Raw genomic sequence first — 25413 nt, 5'->3', positions numbered from 1 at the left:
GGCTGAGCTTGCCAGGCTGAGTCGAGGGCATCTTCTTAGAGACCGAGACCGCTACCCCCATACGCTCTAAGGGTGTCTGGGAGAGCACGCAAAAGTGCGCAAAGTGGTGACATCGGGGGCCTATTCCACGACGAGCACGCGGGCGTTGCAGATAGTTCTTTACTCCCCACCCTTTACGATAGACCTCGACAGGTTCAACGCGGACTTTGACCTCTTTTTCCGTCGGCGAGATGCCGCTTTCGGGACGAGGTCCTTCCGCGCTGCCGAGATGCCAGAGCCCTTCGACGATTCCGCTCGGCACTCTTCGGAGGCTGTTGCTTTTGTGCACTGCCGTTTGGGCGTAGAGGCGGCAGCGGCTGCGGTGTTGTGTGCGGTGCACCACGTTTACACAGATGGTGCAGACACCTCCATTTCTGAGGGCGCTGCTTTTTTGGCGCTTGGCCTGCGTGGTGACCTCCGGGCGATCGGTTGCTTTCGGGTGGAGGGTGCGACGAGCCCTTACGCTGCGGAGCTCGTCGCCTTTATGGAAGCGGCCCGCTTTGCGCGGTCGCTTCCGGGGACGGCGCCGGTTTATTTCTACACGAATTGTCAATCCCTACTTTCGCCGCTGGTAACATATGCCAGGCGCGATACCGAAATTGATAGCGTAAAATCTGAACTTTGGGCTCTGGAATCTACAAGATCAGTTAACCGGTTTCATGCGCCGAGCCACGCAGGTGTCATCGGCAATGAAATTGCAGACATCGTGGCCTCCCGCGCCAGCTTGTCGCCGCGGGTGAGGCGTGTCCTGCACTCGAGGGCCGCTGTGCGGACGGCGTTTCGCGCCGTCGTGCGCCCCAAGTGGGCCGCATGGTGGCGTGAAAATAACGAGGGCACCGGGATTTTCTGCTGGGTGCCCGACGCCCTCAACACACCAACATCATTTCCGCCGCCGTGCCCTCTCGTTGCTCCCGTGATTGGGCATGGCCGGTTCCCTGCTTATTTTCATAGGTTTGGACTTGCACCTTCGGCGGAGTGCCCAAGCGGGGCGCCTTCTGGCGACGTCCGACATTGCTTATCATACTGCCCAATTACGAGCACTGCGGTGGCCGAGCTGGCCGGTCACGAAGAGGCCCTTTACGCGGCTGTTTGGCTCCGATGGCTTGAGGATTCCCGCTCTTGTTCGCTTCTTTGTCAGGTAGTTGCAGTGGTCAGTGCTGCTCTCCCGAATTATGTTCGGGGGAGCAACTGACGACCCTGTCACATATTTTCTTTTGCCCCATCCGCCTGACGGGCGTAGAGCTTTTAAGTCGATCGTTGGCCCGAGTAATCGGGGTCAACATTTCTTTTGCTCGGGGCGCGTCCGAGTCCGAGAGGCGCCCCCTCAGTTTTGGCTCTCCCTTTCGGGGCTGGCGCGTGCTGCCGCGTTTTCTGGCCCCCGCTATCGGGCCCGAAGTGTCTTCGGGGGCACGTTCCTGAGGCACCCTTACGTTGTGATTTCTTTTACTTATTTTATATATACATTTTTCCTTAGTATATTATTATTACTAATATTTTCTTTCGTGGCACTGCGGTTTCTCAGGGAAGCCCTTCAGGCCACATGAGGTGGATGTCTTCGACGTCCGTTCCTCTGCGAACCACATGTCGCGGATTTATTGTGTGTGTGTGTGTTTTTGCGTGCGTGCGTGCGCGTGCGCGCGCGTGTGTGTGTGTGTGTGTGTGTGTGTGTGTGTGTGTGTGTGCGTGTGTGTGTGTGTGTGTGTGTGTGTGTGTGTGTGTGTGTGTGTGTGTGTGTTTGTGTGTGTGTACACGGTACAACGTGTACAACGTGTACACGGTAGAAAAGTACTGACACCTGACTACAGGGTCTCTCACGGCCCATGTGCAGGTTTCGAAACGTTAAAACGTACATATTACCGTTGGCCTAAAGCGCAGTAAAATTGAGTCTGCCCAGTTGTCTTCCTCAAACGCTGTACGATGCCATGGTGTGATAATATATTCCGGTGGCGATCGCAGAGAATGTCGGATTACCATGGCTTGCTCCTGTCCACTGTGCAGGACGCCGACGCTGCACCTGGCTGCGAACCTCTCGCAGCTGAACACCGTGCACTTGGCCGCGCTGACATGCATCTGGGGGCTTAGCGTGTTCGCTCTAATCCTGGGCTTCACCGGCGAGCGGCGCACCAGCCGACTGCTGGTTCGTCTCGCCGAAGGAGTCTTCGCCTGCTTCGTGCTTCAGGTGCGTGCTGTGCCGTGGCTTGGTGCGGGACACAGGATGATTGCGATACTGGAGCGGTACTCATAGTGGTGGTAACTAACGAATTCACTGGCACTGGCTCGACCTTTTAGTTCGGATAAACATTATCTAATTATTAGTGTCTTCGTTTCATATCACTGGAACAGTGGGAGGGAGCGAAAATTAACTGCACCAGTGCATTGAAAAACGCATTGGCAGTTAGCGGCGTAAGTTATTGTCGACAAGTTTGTTTCGTTAATTAATTGTTTTGCTAAAGTGCTTAGTTTCACTCCATAGCTAAGGTGCAACAAACGAGGCTTTATAAATCAAAATATAATCTCTGATTATTTGTCTTGAAAATGCGCAAATAATATGCACAATTTAAGGAATCGAATGAAAGTGACTCAAATCACATAGTTTCGCAGCAATGAACAAGAGGTACAGGTGAATGAAGTTGAAGAGGATTTTGCTTAAAATTCAACAAAATTGAGAATGATCATCCCGATAGAGACTTGCGAGAAATAACAGGCTTCGATACATGTTACACGGATGCCCCTGCAATATTTCGTGAATGCGAACTTTGGCATCTGATTGGAGGATTTTTGTAAGTAAATCATGAATGCTTTGTTGAAACACGAGGGGTGATACAATTGTCGGGAAATATAACAGCAACGTCGTTTTGCAATCAAAGAGCAAACGGCAAGTGGTAGCAAGGGCAAAAACATTACAGTACGGTTTACTAGCCATTTTTATATGGCTGCTGCTCTTAGCAAGTTTACAGAAGAGTAAGAAAATTCTCGCAACGATTTCGTGTGCAGAAAAAAAGTGAAGTCGATAAAAAGATTTTTTTCTACGGTTGAGGTCGAGTTTTACTTCTTTCAAAGAAATATTATACTATGAAAAAAAGACTGGAAGACCTGACGATGCCCCAGTTCTCCAGTACAATATTGAGCAGCGGAGCACAGAAGCTGAAACTCAAGAGTGTATATAAGCAAACAAATAAGTTACAGCAAAAAGCTCCACTGCGCAAAAGAAGTGAAATGAAAGCACCGAATGTAAACCATGCACTCAGTGGACTAATATATATATATATATATATATATATATATATATATATATATATATATATATATATATATATATATAATGTGTGTGTGTGTGTGTGTGTGTGTGTGTGTGTGTGTGTGTGTGTAGTTTTAATTTTTGGAAGGAGTGTGTTTTCAGTTCAGGGGTGTTTTCTTTTGTGTTATTTCGATCCCTCCATTATCTTCAGGGCAGGACTTAGTGCACAATTCTTTCTTTCCTTCTGCGTCTTTCTCTGCTTCTCATTTTTCAGATCATTTCGGCAGTTCACGTCCTGCTCATTTCTTCCCTGCCTTCCAGTCTACATCTTCACTCTTATAGTTTCATTTGATTTTAGTGTGTGTGTTATTTTTTCCTTTTTCGCATCTTTCCTTTCGGGCACCTTCATACTACATTAAAGTCTCTTTTATCTTGAGTAAATCCGCTCGCGCGGGGCTTTTCATCCCTATGTGCTCGTGGCGCCCATTTCATTTAGCGCGCCCACCATTTTATTTTTCAATTGGCTTTTTCTATCAAATTTAACCTTTTGGCCGAATGGGCGTTGTTAATTTTTTCTTTCATTTGTTTAAGCCTGGTGATGCTCTGCAGGTACAGGCTACTTCTCATTTCACTTTATTTTTGGCGTTAGGTTTCTGATTTTAGCCGAGAATGAGACTTCGACTGGGGCTCTTTTCTCCCCTCACCCCATCAGGAACCCGGTTTTAATTCGGTCTATACCTTCAACGATATCACATCATACAATCAAGGTTGTCATCGCCGTTACCACGGCCCATGTAAAGGCCTCAAAAAGGCGGATGAGCGTCTCTCGCTCTGCATTATCAACAAAATATTGCTGCGCCCGGCAGCCCTAAAACATTTCGACCCCTTCTTAAGCGGCAGCTGCCCGCACTGCACAGCGGTGCCTTCGGACACCCATCACATTGTGTGGGCCTGCCCCTCCAACCCGGCTATTCTCCCCATCCACATCAAACGAACCCTCATCATCCATCAACCCAGCATGGTGGTGAAAACAACCCAACACAGAACTGCACAGAAACACAGAAGCAACTACACAAAGCCATGCACTCATTTCAAGGAAATACAAAGCATTTTTAGCACAGGCGCTCCGGGATCGCTACCTGTGCACAACTCAGGACGCCCGCAAATTGGACTACTCCTACGCAGGCAGGAAAAACTCGGATTTTGACACGCCTTTTGAGCTTCACGATCTGCAGGCCAGTCTGGCCAAAATCAATAGCGGCACCGCGCCGAGCCGGGACAAGGTCACCGTCAAACTTTTGGCGAACCTTCCTGATTCAGCATACTAGTGCGTTCTAGAATACATCAATGCGATCTGGACGGGGGAAACCCCCCTCCCTAACGACTGGAAGACAGCCCTTATTTGTCACCTTCATCCCGAACGCCGGGAAACCGATCGACACTGACAACCTCCGCCCTATCTCTCTCACCTTGTGTGTGGGCAAATTGATGTAGGCGATGGTGCGCGATCAGCTGTCCGAATACGTCAAACAACAGGAAACCTTCGCGGACACCATGTTCGGATTTCACCCACAAAGATTCGCACAGGATGTCCTGCTCCAATTCGACCGCGAAATCTTGAACCGCATCACACACCCCGAAAAGGAGACAAAAGTGTCCTCGCACTCAACCTGAAAGCAGCGTGTGACAACGTAACACACGAGGTCATACTCACACACTTGAGTCAAACTCACTGCGGCACAAATACCTTCAATGACATGAAACAATTTCTCATAAACAGACTGTCCTACATCCGAATAGAGGACCAAGAGCATGGACCTTTCCTGCTCGGCGCGAGGGGGACTCCGCAAGGCATGGTGCTGTCCACTCTGCTAATCAACATAGCCGTGATGCGCCTGCGTGCGCTGCTGGGCGCGGTCTAGGGGTCCAGCACGCGCTGTACGCCGACGACATCACCCTCTGCGCTACGCAAGGACGCCTAGGAGACATGGAGACCTGCCTGCAAATGACTGCCAGCATAATGGACCGCTGTCCCCGAGACTGTGGTCCTGAATGCTCCCTGCATAAATCGGAATTAGTGCATCTGCGCCTCTCGCACACAAGCTCGACACAAATCAATAACTCTTTGCAAAGCAGTCCCGTTCATAAATCTAAAGAAATCAGTCCTCGGACTCTTCATACACAACCAGCCACGCTGCGACACAACACCAGCCAAGCTCTGGCAGGTGGGGGACCAGGTGGGCCGCATGGTCCGCCGGTTTTCCAAAATGCGCGGCGGGCTACGATGCAAAGACGCCTTGCGGCTGGCGAACGCCTTCGTGACCAGTCGAATCTTGTATTCGACTCCCTACCTCCACCTGCAGAAAAAGGAAGAGGATGCCCATGAGGTCATCCTCCGCAATATCATGAAATGAGCGCTGGACTTCCCGATCTCTACCTCTACCAGTCACCTCATGCCACTGGGGGTTGAGAACACTTTCGAGGAGCTTCAGGAGGCCCACCTCAGCAAACAATGCACATCCAGCAAACACAATTCACAGAGGAGAGATACCGCCTTTCCGTACACTGGGGACACGCCGTGTACCTGCAGCTTATCCACACCAACATGTCCAAAAGAGGACCATAATGGCAGGCGCCTGGCGCGCGCGGAAGCGTTGGGAGCGCCATTTTGGGAGCAAACCAAGAATTTTCTACGTGGACACCTCCCTCCAGGACCCGAGAGTATGGTACACGGCCGCGGTCATCCACGAGGGCAAACCTGTAGACGCTCATACTTTGAAGGCCCAGTCAGCAATTCATGCAGGAGAGGCTGCCATCGACCTCGTAGCCTCCGACTCCTCCTACGAATACACAATCACCGACTCGAGAGGGGCTTGAAATGTCGAGCAAAGGTGGGCTACTCGCCTGCCTTATCGCATCTACCAAAATTGCAGCCGAGACTCGGATCCCGCGCACCGATCTCTCGTTTGGGCTCCAGGTCACCAAGGCCTCCATGGAAATGAAGCAGCCGATGCCGCCGCCCGCGTGCTCTTTCCCTGGGTATTTAACACGGAACCCGACGCTGACCAGGACTACGATTTCAATCCAGTTTACACTTTTAAGGAAATAAGCGACTATTACAAATCCGCGCACCAAAATCTTACCACCGCTTGCAAAGGGTTGGGGAAGGCCGCCGAGATGGTACTTCTGCGCCTGCGCACTAACACGATGGTGTGCCCGGCAACTCTGAAGCATTTCCATCCTCAATTACACGGGCGGTGTTCGCACTGCAGGGAGCTGTCTGACGCCTACCACATTGTGTGCGCCTGGCAGCAGAACCCATCCATACCCCCTATCCCAAAGCCCACACGAAAGAACTGGGAGGAGACCCTCGAGGCCCAAAGGCCCGCGCGCCCGGGCTGCGGCAACCGCCAATGGGGTGCCTGACTAGGTATCCCACCTAGTGGTTGTAAGAGCGTAACCCTTACCACAATGTTTTCACCACAACCAACTTCCCTAACCCAAACCGGGAGGACATGGAGGAAACCCGGCTCGGCTGCCACGACTTGCAGGCCCAACAAGCCTTAGTCGGGCGGGCCCGGGTGGGGGCCAGCGCCAATGGAGTCCCAGGATGGTGGGTAAACGCTTTTTTGGTGAACCAAGTGTCACATATATTAAGGAGTCTACATTAAATTTTTAAAGGAAAGAGGTGCGAAGAAGACAACGTGGATTAACCGAAGAATAAAGAAGATAAAGAAGAAGCATTCGGTGAGGTGGAGAGAGATGATTTGTGGAGAAGCATTCGGTGAGGTGGAGAGAAATGATTGGAGGAGAAGAGAAGAAGACGACAAGGCTTACGTGGACTAACGCCAAGGCTATAAAAGGACGAGTGAGTGCGAGGCACGCGGGGAACACCAGAGAAGCGGAGGCTCCGGCGGGTCAGGGACGCATCGGCTGGAAGAGAGCGACGCCGGCTACTGCTCCGGTGAGCTCGCGTTGTACGGCTTCACATCGTGGACCTCCTGCCGTGCCTGAGCCCGTTCCGGGGAGTCAATGGAGGACGCTACCACCTGCTACGGCCGGGGGTGTCTCCAGCGCTGTCGCCACCCATCCGGGTGGTACCCCCAACGCCAACAACACCGGCATCACCTACATGGGCGCTTGGACCGGGAGCTTGTACGACGCAGCCAGCGACACCGCCAGCGACGCCAGCCCAAGCACGTCGAACGCCGCCTCGACGCCGGCTACTTGATCCATACAACGCCGCAGCCGCACCGAACCAACCGTGAGCACGAACGCCGACAACGGATCGCAGAACGCTAGTAGTAGACGCTGGTAGAAGTGTTCCCGGGTCGTGTGTATTTATGGTCTTTGTGTTTCGTGTTAGTTTTGTTAGTTTTCTGTTCTATTGTGTGTGTCACGTAGGGTGTATTAAATGTGCATTTGTGTGGGTATACCTGTCGCCTAGTCCATTCTTTCGGTCCGAGTGTTCTCCGGGAAGATCCGTGCAAAGATAAGTGGCGTGCCTGCCAGGATTCATTTCCTTGTTTCTTTTTTGCTTTGTCTCCGATTTTTCCGATCTCTCGACGGCAGAAAGTATGGATTTGGCAAGAACGTTAGAACCGGCGCTCAAGCTGGGGATGAGCAAGGAAGAGGCGATGAGTCTCCATGAGGAGGAGGGAAAGAGGCAGAAAGAGGAGACAGATAGGCAGAGAAAGGAGAGGGCGCAAGCACGCGCAGGCGCTCGCGAGGCAGAAGAGCGAGAAGAGAAAAGAGCTCGCGAGGCAGAGAGAAGAGCAGAAGAACAGGAGAAAAGAAGGATAGAAAGGGAGAAGGAGTTTACTTCGTGGAAAGATGCGAATCACGGACAATGATCAGCGTTCCTTAGCGGGTACAGAATCTCCTGTACCGGCCAGAGTTTGCCCAAGAAAGCTGATGGCTTCTTTCGATGACAAGAGATGATTTGGAAGCATATCTGCAACGATTCGAGCGGATAGCTTTGGGGCAAGGCTGTGAGCGCAGTGAATGGGACACGGCATAGAGCATGTGTTCAGTCGGGAGGCGCTTAATGTGTTTGTAAGGATGCCCGATGCTGATTCCATGGACTACGAGAAAGAGAAACAGGCGCTCCTCCAAAGAATCAGGCTTACGGCAGAGGGTTTTCGTGAGAGATTTCGCACCGCGAAACCTCAGGATTCGGAAACCGCTAAGCAGTTTTCCTGCAGGCTGACCAACTATTTTAGATAAGTGGCTTGATATGTCAAATACAGAAAAGAGTTTTGAAGGTGTGCGTGACGAGCTGGTCACAGAGCAATTTTTAGCGTGTTGCCGCTCAAATCTAGCGATATTCCTGAAAGAAAGTTGTGTTTATTGGAAGAATTCGTCGACACTGCAGACCAATTCCTCGAGGCTCAAGGGCTAAGAAATTTGAGTAAGGCAAAAGAGGAAACCCAAATGATCCTAGAGACAGATGCGACAAAACCAAAAGCATATGGTGGTACATCTAAAGCGCCAGTAAGGTGTTTCTCTGCGGCAAGGTGGGACAGCGTGCAGCTGACTGCCGGACTAGTAGCACTGCCCAAAAAACAGAGGTTGTGTGTCAAGGTTGCAAGAGGAGGGGTCATACTCTGGATGAGTGCCGATACAGAACGCAGGACCGAGCTGCATGCGCGTCAATTCTAGGGTAGAACTTGTCACGCCACCCGAAGTTCCACAGCTGAAAGGAAAGCAAACGCCGCTGGAAAATGAGGCAGTGTGTGCAACACCCAAGTCGAAAGCAGCAACGCCGGTGGTGGTTGGGCAAATAAGGGACCGTCCTATATCGGTACTTAGAGACAGTACAGCCAACACGTTTTTGGTTCGGAGAAGCCTGGTGAAGGACGAGGGTCTTACAGGGGAAGCTTCGGCAGTCACTCTTGTTGATAGCACAATAAGGTACCTTCCTGAAGCCAGAATTCTAGTGTCCACGCCATATTATACTGGGCAGGTAGTGGCAAAATTCGTAGACCAACCCATCTACGATCTCATCTTGGGGAACATTACGGGTGCAAGAAGTGCCGAAGACCCCGATCCCGAGTGGAGGATGCTCGACGTTGAAGAACATCCAAAGGAGAAAAGGCCCGCGACAGCTCAGACGGGTGCTGTCAGTTTCACTTCGGAAGTGGAGACAAGAGCTCAAGCAACAGCCCGAGCAACGCAGCGTCCGCTCTCTACTCCTGTTACGATGTGCATGAACGTAACACCGGGCGAATTTGCAATTAGGTAAAAAGAATACCCGAGCTCTAAGGCCTGTTCCAAAAGAGTCGGGGAAGAAGTGACAAGAAAGAAGTGTCGTACGTCTTTCGAATATCAATTGGTAAATGGTCTTCTGCACAAGAAATGCATATTTAGTTCAGGAAGGCGGGTCAAACTGGTGATGTTACCGAGAGATATGCGAGAAATCGTGCTACGCTTTGAACATGACGCCATCGTGGCCGAGCACCAGGGTGTTCAAAAAACGGTGTCTAGGATCACCAAGGAGTTCTTTTGGCCGGGTGTTCAGAGTGACGTTAAGCGCTTTGTTCGCTCATGTGACGTGTGGCAGCGCACAGTTCCGAAGGGAAGAGTTGGCCCTGTACCTCTGGGCAAGATGCCAGCCATCGACCTGCCGTTTCAGCGAGTGGGTATTGACATTGTGGGGCCAATCTCTTCAGTATCCGCCAAAGGCAATAGATATGTGCTTACTCTAGTTGACGTGGCCACTCGTTATCCTGCCGCTATTCCACTGAGAACTATTGACAGTATCTAAGTGGCGGAGGGTCTTGTGGAAATGTTTTCACGTTATGGGTTCCCGAAGGAAATTTTGAGTGACCGGGGCTCGAACATCACGTCGGAACTAATGAAGGAGGCTAACCGCCTTTTGTCAGTGAGGCAGTTAGTGACGACGCCTTACCATCCCATGTGGCTTGTAGAGCAGTTGAATGGCACCCTGAAAAATATGACCAAGAAAATGTGCCAGGAAAGGCCTACTGACTGAGATAGATATCTCCCAGCTCTTTTGTTCACTTGCCGCGAAGTACCACAAACGAGTCTTGGTTTCTCGCCTTTCGAGATGTTATATGGGAGAACCGTTAGAAGTCCACTTGCAATACTCAAGGAGCTCTGGGCTAATAAAGAGATTGCATCAGATCTCAAGACAACATAAACGTAAGTTCTTGAGTTGCGGGACAGTTGTACGAAACATGCAGGCTTGCACATCAACGCCTGGAAAAGGCGCGTGAACGCCATAAGGAATAATATGAAAAGAAAGCCATTCACAGTAATCTGGATCCGGGCGACAAGGGTTCTCGTCCTGCTACCCACGGAACATAAGTTACTGATGCAAAGGAAGGGCCCGTACCTTGTGACGCAGAAGAAAAAGGACATGGATTATGAGTTAGTGATAGATGACACTAAGAACGTTTTCCATGTAAATATGTTGAACAAATACGAAGAAAGGGGTCCCGTACGGTACGCCCCCAAGGTAGCATGTGCGGTAGTGGCCGAGGAGACAGGTGAGATTTCCGAGGTGCCCACGTACAGTGGGAAGAAAAATGCAGGAGGGAATGAGGTACTAATGAAGCACAATATGAATGAAGACATACGATGACAGATCTACTCCAAATCAAGGGGAGACGTTTTCGGATCGGGCACGCAAAACGGAGGTCATATGTTGCAAATTCGACTAGTATGCAGATAGAGCTTACTGAACACTTCTAGGTATATCTGGGATGTATCTTGTTGTTGTTGCTGTTGTAATGTATCTCTGAGATTTATCGTGCTGTTGTTGTTGTTGCTCTTGTTGGTGTTATGTGATTATACAAGGGAGTGTGTTGTGGACACCAGCATGCCTATTAAGGACTCTGTACGGACAACGGAAGTGGTGTGTTAGTGTTCTGAAAACGCAATTTGGTGTGCTGTGTAGTGGTGTGCGTTTGGTGTGTGCTGGACATCTGCGGTATGGTGTGTGCTGGGTCCAGAATCGCCACAGAAGATAGTCGGTTGGCTGGATGGCTTTATGATGAGGATGACGTGAGCAGTTTTCCATGAAAAAACTCTTGAGAGAGTGGCCCTTCTAACGTATATTAAGGAGCCTAAATTAAATTTTAAAGCAAAGAGGTGTGAAGAAGACGACGTGGATTAACCGAAGAATAAAGATGAAGAAGAAGCATTCGGTGAGGTGGAGAGAGAAGATTGGTGGAGAAGTGTTCGGTGAGGTGGCGAGAGATGATTGGTGGAGAAGAGAAGGAGAAGAAGAAGACGACAAGGCTTACGTGGACTAACGCCAAGGCTATAGAAGGGCGAGGGAGAGCGAGGCACGGGGGGAACAGCAGAGAAGCGGAGGCTCCGCCTGGTCAGGGACGCATCGGCTGGAAGAGAGCAACGCCGGCGACTTCTCCGGTGAGCTCGCGTTCTACGGCTTCGCATCGTGGACTTCCTGCAGTGCCTGAGCCCGTTCTGGAGAGTCAACGGAGGACGCTACCACTTGCTACGGCCAGGGGTGTCTCCAGCGCTGTCGCCACCCATCCGGGTGGTGCCCCAAACGCCAACACCAGCATCACCTATACGGGCACTTGGACCGGGAGCTTATACGACGCAGCCAGCGACGCAGCCAGCAACGCCAGCCCAAGCACGCCGAACGCCGCCTCGACGCCGGATACTGGATCCATACAATGCCGCAGCTGCACCGAACCAACCGTGAGCCCGAACGCCGACCGCTAATAGTAGATCTGTGGTAGTAGGCGCTGGTAGCAGTGTGCCCGGGTCGTGTGTATTTATAGCCTTTGTGTGTTTTGTTAGTTTTGTTAGTTTTGTGTTGTAGTGTCTGTCACGTAGGGTGTATTAAATGTGCGTTTGTGTGGGTACACCCGTCGCCTAGTCCATTCTTTCGGCCCGAGTGTTCTCCGGAGAGATCCGTGACAGACCCCCACAAAGAGAGCATTCGGGCTTGCACTGACCCTGTGTATTAGTGCCAGATAGTCCGGTGAAGCAAACGTTCTGGACTGCAGTTGCCTCCATATAGTCTGTTGTTCCTTCGTGAGGGTGTGGTGTGGTGGCGGATATGTGAGCCTTTCCTCTCTATAGTGTAGCGTGATTTCATTGTAGGTGTTTAGTCTGTCCCGCGCGCTATCCCTCTCTACTGTTTGGCCTGCCCGGTTGACGTACGCTCGAGCAGTAGAGTGCGACTCCTGGTTTCCGGGGTTGCCTGCGTGGGCTGGCACCCACACTAGATGAAATGGTCTGGGATCGTGAGGGCTTGATTGGAGAATTTTGTAGGCTGCAGAATGGATCTGTGCCTTTGCGAAATTCCTGATTGCCGTTTTTGGAGTCGCTCATTATGAGTGGGGCAGCGGAAGATTTATAGCCGCCTCTTGCGCTTCGAGGGAGGTGGTTGCCCTAATTGAGCCCGAAGCCTTGTTTGAGGTCGTGTGACATCACGCTTAGTTAGTAGGCTGGGCTGCATGGATATTCTGCCGTGTCTACGTAGAGAACGTCTTCGTTATCCGCGTTTTTTTTATGCCAGTCTTTGGCGCGTGCTTCGCGTCTTTCGCGATTTGGGGTTGGGTGCATGTTCTTGGTTAGTGGGTGAACGATTAGCTTTTCCTTCATTTGTTTAGGAATGCTGTTTAGGAATGCTGGGGGGGGACCCGTTGGTTGATTCTTAAATGCGGCTACAATGTGTCTGCCCGTGTTTGTGGAGGGTAATCTATCCAACTGTGCTGTGGGGTGGGCTTCAGTCCGTTCTTGTAGCGTGTTGTGGACCCCATAAGGAGAAGTCGGTTGTTTGAGGTGCCTTGTTGGAGATTTAGGGCCGATTTATAGGCCTGTCTTATTAGCGAGTTTAATCTGTCCGTTTCTGTCGTTGTGAGGTGAAGATAGGAGAGTGACTGTACAATTCTGCTAATCACAAATGGTTGCACTAACCACCTGAGGTCGTGTTCTTCCGTGCCTCTTTGCTTGTTTGGAATTCTTTTTGTTAGCCTGATGGTTTGTTGCGTCATGACCGCGAGTTTGGAGACGGTCTGGGTATTGAGGCTGTTGCTTTGGATGAACATTCCCAGAAGGCGGAGTTTCGGTACCACCGGTACTGAGAGGCCGTCGACCTTCACTTTATAGAGGGGTTCTCGTTTTTGTTACGGTCCACGGTCGGGTGGAGCAGCAGGATTTGGATTAGGTCGGCGAGCATGCAAGGCCTATACAGGACGCACACTCGTCTACCGCGCCCGATCCCGCTTGGAGGGTTTCCTCCACTTCGCCGACATTTCCCATGGTCGTCCACAGGGTGATGTCATCTGCATAGAAGGAATGGGATAGGTGTGGGATGCGCTATAATTTTCTGGCCAATTACTGAGATAGGCGGTTACATAAGCACGTGTTGTAGTTCTTTCGCCTCAGTCAGATAGGGCGTTTAGAATGGCTTCGTGCTGGACGTTGTCAAGCGCTTTTGCGAGGTCTAGGGCTAGTAGTGCTCTAGTGCGGTTGTCGTCTTTGTTGTAGAATTTCTTCCGAGATTTAAAGCATCACGTCCTGCGTGGATAGGTTGCTTCTGAATCCAAGCATCGTATGGGGCAAGAGGTCCTGTTCCTGCATATGGGTTTGGAGACGGCCGAGAATAAAGTGTTCGAAGAGTTTTCCTAGGTATAAGGTGAGTGAGATGGGACGGAAGTTCGCCAATTGAAGTGTTTTTCCTGGCTTAAGAACCTGTAAGATACCTCTCTTTTAAGTGTTGGATCAGGGTGCTGTCGTCCACATCTAAGTTGTGAACAATGCGGGTGACGTTACGTTGTTGCAAGTCTTTAGTGTCTTCTGGTTCCAAGAGCTGTGTTCCAAGGTCTGTTGTGTTCGTTCTTGAGTCATCTTTTCTGCACACTGGAGTGTGCTCCACACATGTGAAGAACTCTGCTGTCCACGATTTCCTTTTCCTGATTTCTCGGGACATGAGATGTGGCGCTTCCGACGTCCTTCGAGAGCGTCAACAGCAATCATGAAAGGTCTTTTATCTCAGCAGGAGATTCCTTTCGGAGATTCCTAAATGTATCCCACTCTGTGATTGTTGGTTGCCGTTTTACAGAGAGGGTGATTGACTTCAGTGCGAAGGTTGTTTAAATGATGTAGTGGTCGCTGCCTAGGTAGATCTGCGTGTTGGTCCAGTGACATTGTGCGGTGTTTTTGGAGATCGTGAGGTCGGGGGTGGACTGACATCGCACAGCACACGGGCGCCTTAGCGGTTTTTCTCCATAAAAACGCAGCCACAGTGGTCGGCTTCGAACCCGGGAACTCCGGCTAAGTAGTCGAGCGCCCTAACCAAAGGTCCCCAGGTGGTAGAAATAGTTCCGGAGCCCTCTACTACGGCACCTCTTTCTTCCTTTCTTTTTTCACTTCACTCATTATAACTTCTATTACGGTGCGATTCAGGTCTCCACCAAGGTATGCGAGACAGTTGCTGCGTCATTTTCCATCCTCTAAACCAATTCTCAATTTTCAATTTTTTAGCCCTGATTCGGACTCGAGCTACACTCTAAACAGGGTAACCTCTGGGTAACCTTTGTAAATGTGCACAATTTAACATTGAAGTGTACCTATAATTTAAAGGTTACACAATGTAACCTTTCCACTTTTAACCTTTGTAAAAGTTACAAATGGTAAATGTTACTTCTTTTTATGCATAGGTTATGCAACTTTTTTAGCGCTGTAACCTTTACAAACGTATACATCATTGAGCTAGGCATAGGTTACATGCTACAAAATGTGTGACCTTTGTCCGCCACAATGGCTGGCCTAAAAACGGCAAAAATATCCTTGCAACTTGCTGAAGGTGATGAAGTACAGAGCTCTGCTGGATTTCGATTTGAATGAAATAAAAATGTGCCAAACAAGAGAATAGTTTAGAAAGGAGAAAAATGACAAACATCGGTATATGACAGTCAAGTTGTTCACTGACTCCAATATCTTCAAGACTAGAGCTTATACAAAACAACAATACTTCCCAAATATTTTCTACATTATAAAAAACTAAGAATATAACAGATGCAGGTATGTTCAAGGCACCATTTTTGCAAACTTTTCGCAAAAAAATATCGCAATAAATGAGCCTGCAAGGCACTGAAATCTAGGCCAGTATTACACTATTACTGTTGTCACGCCAAACAGAACCCCGTTGAACAAGCAACTCAATAAAGCAAGCACAGATCAAGACTCGCTTCAAAAAGAGCTTGTCAACAGCATATATCACTCTTATTGCAATTTAAATAAAAATAGGTACTGTAATTATAGTACAAAAACGAAAAAAATAAAAGCCCAATTATTCAAGACCGAGTGCCAATTCAAATTCACATTGTGTAAGGGATAAAACAGGCAGAATATAAATGGTAAAAATATCAAAGAAGGCAGTATTGTGATCATATATTTTATCACACTTCTTAAAAGAAAGATTAAAATGACTACAATAAGAAATCAAGAAAGGAGATACAAGCAGTGCAGATAACACGAGTTCTTTCAGATCTTGCGGCCACATACAAACCTAAACAACAATCAATCGATTTAAACATCATAACAAAAAAACTCACATACATACATGTACCTAAGAGCTTTCAGAGGTGCGTAACATCGGCGAATCCCTTCATGAATTCCTTCATGAAAACGAAATTTCTTCATGGCTCCTCCAGTCACTTTATTAACAAAGAAGCACAATGACATGACCAATAATTCCTAACATTTTACAGAGCTATAAGCCTGACAACACTCGCATAAGTACATGAACTTGTGTACTGCAATTTTAAAAAACTTGCTGAATTTATCTCTAGAAAACATACTTCAAGATATTAGAAAGTGAACAATTGAAAAACATTTCTTTCCAGAAAATTAGAACAAATTAGACTTTTTCAAGAGCATGGAAAGGCTCTTAAGACGGTTCGCCAGTAGTCAACGTGGCACTACAGTGTCTGGCAGGGCAATCTTCAGCGGCAGGTCGAGTATGGCGGAAAATTCCGGCGGATAGTCGAGGATTTTATGTAATACGTCACCAGGCAGAAGATGAGGGCACGCTCTAGGTTGCCGCTGCTGATCGAGATCACTTCTTTACAATATCAGCGTAAACGCAAGTGTGTTCAGCACAGGTATATACATGAGGTGCAATCACTTGCAACTTCCGGCAGTGGGATCTGTGGAATGGTAAATTAGAGCCAGTGAGCAACCATTTATATATGAATCAGAATTAATATATGAGGATTTGATCACATTAAAAAAAAGTTTCTTATCATGAAAACCCACGATGCGAAAGAAACGGTTAGATGAATGAGTAAGAAATATTTCACAAAATTCATTGATGAATGCGTGCATGGAATGGCCTTGTAAATGATTTCCAATGGCAAAAAATGTGCATCTGCGTCCTTCTTAGGAAGAAAATACTTGAGCTACTGCTTTGACTTTTCCTTCTATACCTCCAATGCTCCGCTTAAATCGGAGTTCCACTTCAATGCACAGCTGGAAAAAATTCGTTAGAAGGAAGTGAAAATCAGTCAATCAAAGCAAGCATTCTTGAATAAAACTTCATAGAATTGAAAGCAGTTGTCAGTATTATTAACAGAAATAAAATTTCTTTTTCCTCATGCAAGGAAATCTGAGTGCAATTTAATTGGGTTTTCAATAAATTCACTAATGTTTTAACGTACATAACAAGACCTCATTTCTTCACAAATTGTAATTTTTTAATCAGCTGCCTGCTATTCACTGCAGCAGGGTATATGGCAATGCTCAGTTCTTATATTCTTGCAATGTTCACTTAAAATAATTTGTAGCAAGAATTACTGGGGCAGGGGATCATCATGGCAATCGCAAAGTTACTCAGAGCTTCTTTCCGCACAAAACCTAAACTGAACGCGACAAATGTGCGAAACAATAGGTGGAAATGCAGTGTCTGCTGATGCCTGGTTGCAGTGACTACAGCACTACATTTCATCTAATATGTTGGATTATATCATGCATCTTCTTTTGCTGGTTCGCACAAATATAACAGCCACGTAGTTAGCTATTAGTGTCGTATTCTTTGCACTAAGTAGCAAAGCAAAAGAATGCACATGACATTGCTAAATAGCAAATATTGTTCGGATGGATGCCATTGTTATTGTAACACGCAATAACGGGGGTCACGTTCCCACCGAGCTTATTGCTCATTAAATCAGTGTTTCGTTGCTTCGAAAACTGATGCGACACCACCACTGACCGCTCCAATATAGGCTAATTAGTGAGGCTCAGTTATTGCCTATGTGACCAGAGGAACGTTTTGAGAATAAATTATACTCACTAAGAGTGAGAGTCCGTGCCGGAAATTATCTTTATTATTAAAGAAAAATTACTTCTTATCATTTACCCCAACACAGCCATCCGACTACAGTGCAAACCTTGACAGGTTTCTCAGAGACCTAGTCACTGAAGTAAAAAAGTAATCCATTATAATTGCCTTCAACGCGTCGATTTGTCAATTGACCATATCTTTCGATACTTTTTTGTGTTCCAAATGTTTTTCAATGATATATTGAAAGTGTTCGCTGAAATACTCGGTATATCAGCAAAGTGTACGACATTAAACGGAACAAACAAGAAAAACTTACTTCAGGAACAATGCCAGTTCCACCCGAAACTGCCGTGACAGCTTTTTTTGTGGCCTGTCCGAAAGAGCTTTCCTTCGCAGGATGCGTTGAACACACTCAGAGAATTCTGGCATGCTTGCAAGGAGCCAGTCTCCGATTTCCTAAAAGGAAACAAACCAAGCTTTACTCAATGAAAACCTGCAATAATACACTCAAGTTCTTTTTTGCTTTCAGTAAGCAACATTAGGAATGAAACATTCCAAAACCATCGGCATTATAACAAAGCTGACTCATAATGACATTTTGTAATAGCAGACAAACAGTCATCTCTTGCATAAGTATATACAATGGCCAGGGATACAAAAGGAATTCAGATTTTATGACAACATTATGTGGTGCCTTCATAAATAAAAATGCATTCACTCGCTGTGAATAACTCACATTTGCCAAGACCAGAAGAGTGATGAAAATCTTTCCTTCCCAAGGTCCAATTGTGTTCAAACACAAGCACATCAGAAATTGAGATCCTGACACCAGAGACAAAGGCTGAAAGTATGGACATAGCTGTTTGGCCTATATAGCAGAAGAATGCAGTCCACACGGCAAAAACGCAGAAAACACAGAGGCCGACCACCTGTGGTGGAACCGAGAGCGTACGGAGTGTGCTCGCTCAACTTGTGCCAGCTGATGCGCCCCAATCTTCCCACAACACTTACGCTAATTCGCAAAAGAAAATATATGCGCTGCTGACTGCTTTTCTGTGTTTCGCTTTTAGCTCTTGTGTATTTGAACTTTAGAGTTTGAAATATACGCAGACGGATGGTGAAATGATACCCGCTTTCGAAGCGCTTCTCCAGGGTTCGCAACGAGGCTTCCAATGTCCATAAGCGCTCGGTAACGCGAGGCTGAACATCTGCGAAGCGGCTTCGGTTTAACTGACGGCGTGTGCTCGCTGATAACTGATACTACTTGGTTCGGCCCAAGCTTGCCACAGAGTAGAAGCGCCTCTTTTAGATGCCAAAGACATACGATGCTGGTTGTTTTCTGCTCGCAGCTTTTCTCTTTGCAGTTTTGTTTTAGGCAAAAAGTAGAAGGATGGCGGGTTCCTGAGTATACTGTCAACGTTCAATGAAAGAGTGAAGGCAGATCGCTCTGGGTCTTCAAACGTCTACACGGCTTCAAGTGTCCAGGAGCGCTTGGTAACACGAAGCCATACAGCTGCGTAGCACCTTTGGTATAGAACCGACGGCGTATATGTTCGCTGATAGTTGATACGAAGAAATATTTTCACTGCGTATATGCATGTTTCTGCCAAAGAGGACAAAAGCATCAGTTCCGTATCGCTTTTATATATAGCTTTAGCTTTTCTGTATTTTACGTTTTGTTTTTACCACTATAATGCAGAAATATGCCGGTTTCCTTTAACGATATCACGAGCCTGCTTAGTGTTTCTTGTTGCTTTTCTTACAATGAAAATAAGAACAGGCGACTACAAATCTTCTGCTCAGTAAATTCCGATTAAAACTCAGAACGTGCTTAGATTGCCTAAATTGAAATAGTGCCGAAAGTTACGAGACGTGAGAGTTTGCCCACGTTGACACCTCCGGAGACATCACTATACGTCTCTCGAACTCATCTGGATGCATGGTTCACGAGCCAACAAGCCAACACTAGTGCTTTCAGTAAATGCTATTATATTGTAACGAAACGTTCGTCCGCGGCAGCACGGCGGCTCCACCGCATCGAGGAAGGTGGCCGATGGACGGCATTAGTTAATTTAATTTATTAAAGATGAGGCCGAACATTAGTTAAATTGAACGAACTGATATAAATCAAACAACAAAGCAGTAAGTCATAGTACGCAACATCTTCCGAGCAGAGGTCCCGAGCAGCACCTCAGACGGTCGCCGTTCCTCTTCTACTTTGCTCCAAAACCCCTTTGAAATACGATTGCCCAGGATTTCGGGGACCCTTTTGGTGACCAATCGGTAATGCGCTTGTTGGAGCCAATGAGAAGGATTTCTTTAAAAGCGAAGAACTAATAGCACGCCGGTGCCCACGAGATTCTTTACTCTCGAGCACCGCGTAAATTCTAGGAAGACGCGACGCATTTTCGCTTGATACACAAACACACAACAACGGCAACCGAAATCCAACGAAAGCAAACACAATCGGCACAGCACGCAACGCTCCGTCCGCGCTCCCAGCCGTCGCCACCCGTTTCAGGGACATTCGGTCTGTCACGCGGTGCGCTTTCCAGAGCCATAAATTACCGCGCCCGCAAACTTCCAGGTGACCGTGTATTAAAAGACTCTCGTTTGGCGGCTGGGACGACAACTTCTGACTCGCTCCTCTGCAACCGGTTAACTTTTTTTCTCGTAAACCTTGAATTTGCAGAGAGATGCGGAGTAATGCTGTGATAACTCTGCTGCCGCCATAAATTAAACAGCCACGCATGCGGTTCCGTATCGAACTGTAGTAAAGAGATTTAAAGGCAGAGTGTGGGCAGGAATAGGAAGAGACGTCCCTCATGCCTTTGACGGATCACCACTTATTTCGTGGTCGCTGCATACTGTGCCTTGTGCAGCGGCGTGGAAAAACGTTTATTCTCGATAAGAGAAAGGAGAGGGGGGATACACAGGAAGGTGGTGTCCTCAGTGCAGGACCCCAGCGGCTCTAACGAATCCGTCAAGTACACTAGCTAACGCATTGCGTAAAACATGGGCTACGCCTACATAGTTCAGGAGCGTAAATTGCTGGGCTAGTTGGTTCATAATGTTGTCAGGGTGGAACCAGCGGAACACAGACGCAGGACAAGAAAAGGAGGTACACACACCACACCGCTGGACTTGCAACTGATTTATTTCGAAGAAAACCACCACATTTAAAGGATTCCCTGCGCAAGCGCACACTCTGGATGAAGGGAACAACTATATTAAGATAAAAGAAAGTTATATTCTTTATCCGTGATAAAAACCGAGGGATCGCTGACACACTTTTCCTTGTTTTTCCTGATTAGAAACGCTTCAAGAATCTCACGCTCTCGTCTTGTTCTCCCCCGACCGATAATGCTCGTGCGGTGAAGCAAAGGAGAACGTCCCTCGCATACCTTAACATGCAAGGCTAAATTGCTGCCAGTGCCTGAATTGAACGTTGTTCGGCGCTGCCTGAGACGTTCATTGATGCACCCTCCGGTTTGCCCGATGTAGGTTTTCCCACAGGACAATGGGATGTAATATACCACCCCTACTTCACACGAAGTGAACCTCGTCTGGTGCTTGGTTTTACAGGTCCCCTTTTTCTGCGGACCACCAGACATACGGGCGCACAAACCAGATAGTTTCCGGGGGGCAGAAAAAACCGCAGTGACACCGAATTTTTGTGCCACTTTTTTTAGACCATGCGACGTCTTGTGGCAGTAAGGAAGCACTTCAATCTTCTTCCTGTTCTCTTGCGATGGACTAGCAGACTTAGCCGACAGTTTCTTCATCTTATTCCCCAGTGATTCAGCCACTGCAAGCAAAACCGACGAGGGAAACCCAGAATCTGACAACCGCGCGACCTTCTCGGCCAGACTTTGCTGCATGACATGTGGGCAACTTTTCTTGAGAGCGTTCGAAAAACACAAATTTGCGATGCTGCGCTTCACCAGCTTCGAATGCGCCGATTCATATGGCAAAAGCGACTTTTTAATCCTGGGCGAATATTTCCAACACACGTGCCCATCGGGTAAAAAAGTCAATTCTAAATCGAGGAACCTAATGGTCTTGTCAGATGGAATCTCTTTGGTAAAAGCCAAGTTGTTACAGCATGCGCTAAAAACATTTAAAAGCTGGTCTGCCACAAGAGTGAGCTTGTCAGTTTCGTTTAATTTTAAAATGACTAGAAAATCGTCCACATATCTGAAAACCCTAATAACACGTGTGTCTTGAATGGAATCCTGTAGAATCGAGTCAATTTTTGCTAAAAAAATTTCGCACAGAAATGGCGCTACACACGAGCCAATGCAGATACCTCGGTTTTGCACCACGTACTTGCTGTCATATTGAACAATTGTCGAATTTAAATACACCTTCAACAGCTCAAGGAAAGATTCCAGAGATATGCCACACTTGTTCTGGAAGGAAATTGTCCCCGTTTTTTCAATTAATTCGCGTACAGCACAGAAGAGTTAAACATGCGGAACAGAGTAAAAAAAGTCCTCAATGTCCAAAGAGAAGGCTGCATTGGCACCGGGAAAACCGGAACAGAGGCACTCCACCAGGTTCAGTGAGCTCTTCACCCTAAAGGGAGCCGTCGGCACCAGACCATCGAAGGAAACCTTGAGGTAGTTGGAGACCACTTTTTGCCAAGAGCCTTCTTCTGTAACGATGGCCCTGAACGGATAACCAGGCTTATGAGTTTTAGCGTTGAAGAACACCCGCAGGACGTCTTGATCACTCTTCCGAACTTCTTCTTCAAAGCGACGCAAATTCAGCCGATTTATTTCTTCGAAATAAATCAGTTGCAAGTCCAGCGGTGTGGTGTGTGTACCTCCTTTTCTTGTCCTGCGTCTGTGTTCCGCTGGTTCCACCCTGACAACGCCTACATAGGTTGTCAACAGCCGCACAAATATTGTAACCCGAGGCGGAATGAAGCTCCAAGAGCGTGCAGTACAGAGATTAATAAACAAGGTCTAGAAGTCCCGTTGAATATCGTACCTCAGCCCCACTCTGCAAGCGTCCACTTTCATGAATACAAAAAACATGTCTTAAACCAAGCACAATTGCACATAAAAGCGCGCATCAGCCAACAAGGAAAAACGGTATCACAAAAAACAGCAAGAACTTGTAGGCAGAACTTGCAAATATGTTTCTTAAGCCCACTAACCTTGGAAACAACTAGGCTGCGGAATATGCTGCGGCACTTCAGCAACTCCACTGTCTTGCTCTGGGCCATCTAGATAAAATACGAAGTAAAACGCGCAACAGAATCATTTGGCAAGAAAACGAAATTTCCACCGTCTGTACCGCACTGAATACTCAGCAGGACATGTTGCATAAAGTTCGGTGGCGCCACACTTCCAATATTACTTTTTATGAGCCCAGTTGTATCGCTAAAATCTTATAGCGCACCAATCAATCGTTAATCACTGAAACGATGTGCAATGTCCCAGCATTCAGACTCAAAAGTACCGCCGTGCGTTTCAAGCGTGCTCTTTTGTAGGTATTCAATAACGTGTACACGCATGCAAACGATCAAAAATTAGCGCTAGATTACCCCCGTATTATCGCACCTGATGACCCCAATGACATACTGCAACAATAGTCTAAAACCAATATTCTGGATAACCGAACTTATTGACAGGAAACATCGCGCAATAGATGTCTAAGGCACTCAAACTACTGAACCAGATTTTGCTTCGAAGTGCACTCAACGAGCCTTACAAATGAAGCTGTTCTGGAAAACAGAGAAAATACGCGCTTTAACAAGTATGAAATAAATGACTTCGCAAGTCGTTATTGTGCACATGGTAAAAAAAAAGGCCACTCACCCCATTCCGTTATTCTTCCATGAATCCCTGGAACGTGATTGCAGCAGTCGTAACGAATAGCGCAGCGTGCGGAACCGTCTGCCGAGCACACGCCGACGTTTCTTCTACAGTCACAGTGAGGTTCGTTGCAGCTGCCGCTCAGTGTAAGCACTCCACAAGTTCCTGCTGCTTAGCGGCATTACTGACGCTGTGCGCCCGAAACAAACCACTTAAGAAACGACACCAAAAGACGGCATGGTTGACGAATGGTTACAAGTCTAGTTTGAAGAACAAAGCAGCCTCCGCAACGCTGCAACGTCCGCGCCTTCCCGTTGTCTAGACTTGCCGGCGTGCAACAATGCCAAGCATGAAGCAGGAGCTCGCTTTTCATTGGGTGAAGCGCCGGCCGTCTGCGCATGCGCCTCACGCATACTGGAGCGGCCGTCATGTAATATTGTGAGTAGTTCTTTGCCAATTACTCGTTTCTTGGGCGCCGCTGTTCGTACCGTGGGCGCATTACGCTTTGATTTGTGATATATATTTGCCACCTGGAATGATACATTAGAAGCGTATAAAGAGAGCCCCAAGAAGGGAAGTCGAATTGCGCACTCGTCAGCCCGCAAATACGGTTACGTACGCTGTCGCCTTCCCAGGCGCTGCCCTTCCGTATGTCTGCTTTTTGACCATTAATTTCGACCGTTGTTAGCACGTATCAGTTCGAGGAAGATAGGAAATAGGCTCTATCTCAGGCATCGAGGATTTACATGTGATTTGAAATATTTGTTTATTAACGCTTGTTCGCGCAATAAAACCGGAACAGAACATGTTTAGGGAAGTACACGTTGGGTTTCTTTGCAAACCTCATGGACAGGAATTGAACATTTAAGATGTGTTCTCTCATATTCAGCCACAAAATACTGCATTTGCATTGAATTCGCAGCCTCCTTTGGTAACAGTAAAGACAGATTATCTGACAACGCGTGATTCAATGTGACTGCGACCCAAAACAGTAGTATCGGGCTCATGTGATAGCGTACGTTGATGTCTCCGGCATATTAAAGCATCTACCTTGCGGTCGGAACAGCAGCCCCAATGTATCAGAAAAGCACATTCCCGCACATAAAGCAACATACGTCTTCTCTATGTGTATATCTCCTGGCTTGTCGACGCGTATAGGTTACCGTGCTGCTCAAAGCTTACTGCGCAAAGGTTACTTGGCAATTTTTTCATCGTAACCTTTGAAACTTGACTTTTGGCCGTTGTCACCTTTGGGCACCACAAAAATAGAGAACACATAATGAAATCATAAAAAACATCCATTGGAACCTTTGCGACAAAAGTTACTCACGTCCAAAATTTAAGTTATAGGTTACGGTGTTTAGAGTGTAGAATAAGCCTTTTCCCGCATTCCTGGATAACATTCGTATCAACGCCGTTTCAGGGGCACAGTGGCATAATCATTTACAGTTACATGCCTGCTTCACTGGAAAGTCGTGCTCCGGCAAGGGATTCACAGCTGTATGCATAGGCGCCCGAGTCTATGGCTGGCGATTCGATGCGCCGGGTTGACGAACGGCCGCGTCTGTCGCTGCTGTCGCATTCGGAGCTCGCTTCGGGCGGCATTTATGCGTTCTCTGGATTAATCTCGCCCATCACGATCACGATCTCGCTCTTCTGAGCAGCGAAGCCTAGTCCGACAGCTCGAGCGTACGACCGGGCGCACTATTCCTGTTTGTACGAGGAGGGGCGGCGATTTTGAGAGCGTTAGCTCTAACAACTCGCATTCGAACGTTCCTTGTCCGTCCGAGATTTCAAGACGGCGGCCGGAACTCTCACGTCAGCAAAATGTGCCCCCCCCCATCACGTGACCGCGCGTGCGCAGTTGTCGGGACACCACGGCAGCCAGTTTACCCCTATGCTCGCGTTCCGCTATATATGTTTCGTCTGAGCGTGTGCAGACTTGTGCCGGTAGGGGTAGCCATTAGTGACAAAATTGTGGTCCACCCGTTTAGCGCACAGGTTTCGCAGTGGTGGCAAAC

At 47.9% G+C, this 25413-nt stretch overlaps 1 protein-coding gene and 1 long non-coding RNA gene across 2 annotated transcripts in view; both read right to left on the bottom strand.

Annotated features, from left to right (window-relative positions):
• The window catches only part of LOC144098024 (uncharacterized), a 187155-nt gene that overhangs the window by 136808 nt on the left and 24934 nt on the right, over positions 1–25413 (bottom strand). The window lies entirely within an intron of this gene.
• LOC144097423 (uncharacterized) lies at positions 15558–23731 on the bottom strand. Its single transcript, XR_013307013.1, has 4 exons — positions 23396–23731; positions 22732–22800; positions 17884–18023; positions 15558–16434 (listed from the first exon to the last, which is right to left on the bottom strand). It is a non-coding gene; the product is annotated as an uncharacterized LOC144097423 (long non-coding RNA).

The sequence above is a fragment of the Amblyomma americanum genome, chromosome 7 (genome assembly GCF_052857255.1).
Source record: "Amblyomma americanum isolate KBUSLIRL-KWMA chromosome 7, ASM5285725v1, whole genome shotgun sequence".
Lineage (NCBI taxonomy): Eukaryota > Metazoa > Arthropoda > Arachnida > Ixodida > Ixodidae > Amblyomma > Amblyomma americanum.
Note: the sequence above shows the minus strand (reverse complement) of the source record. Positions and strands in the feature narration are given on the sequence as shown.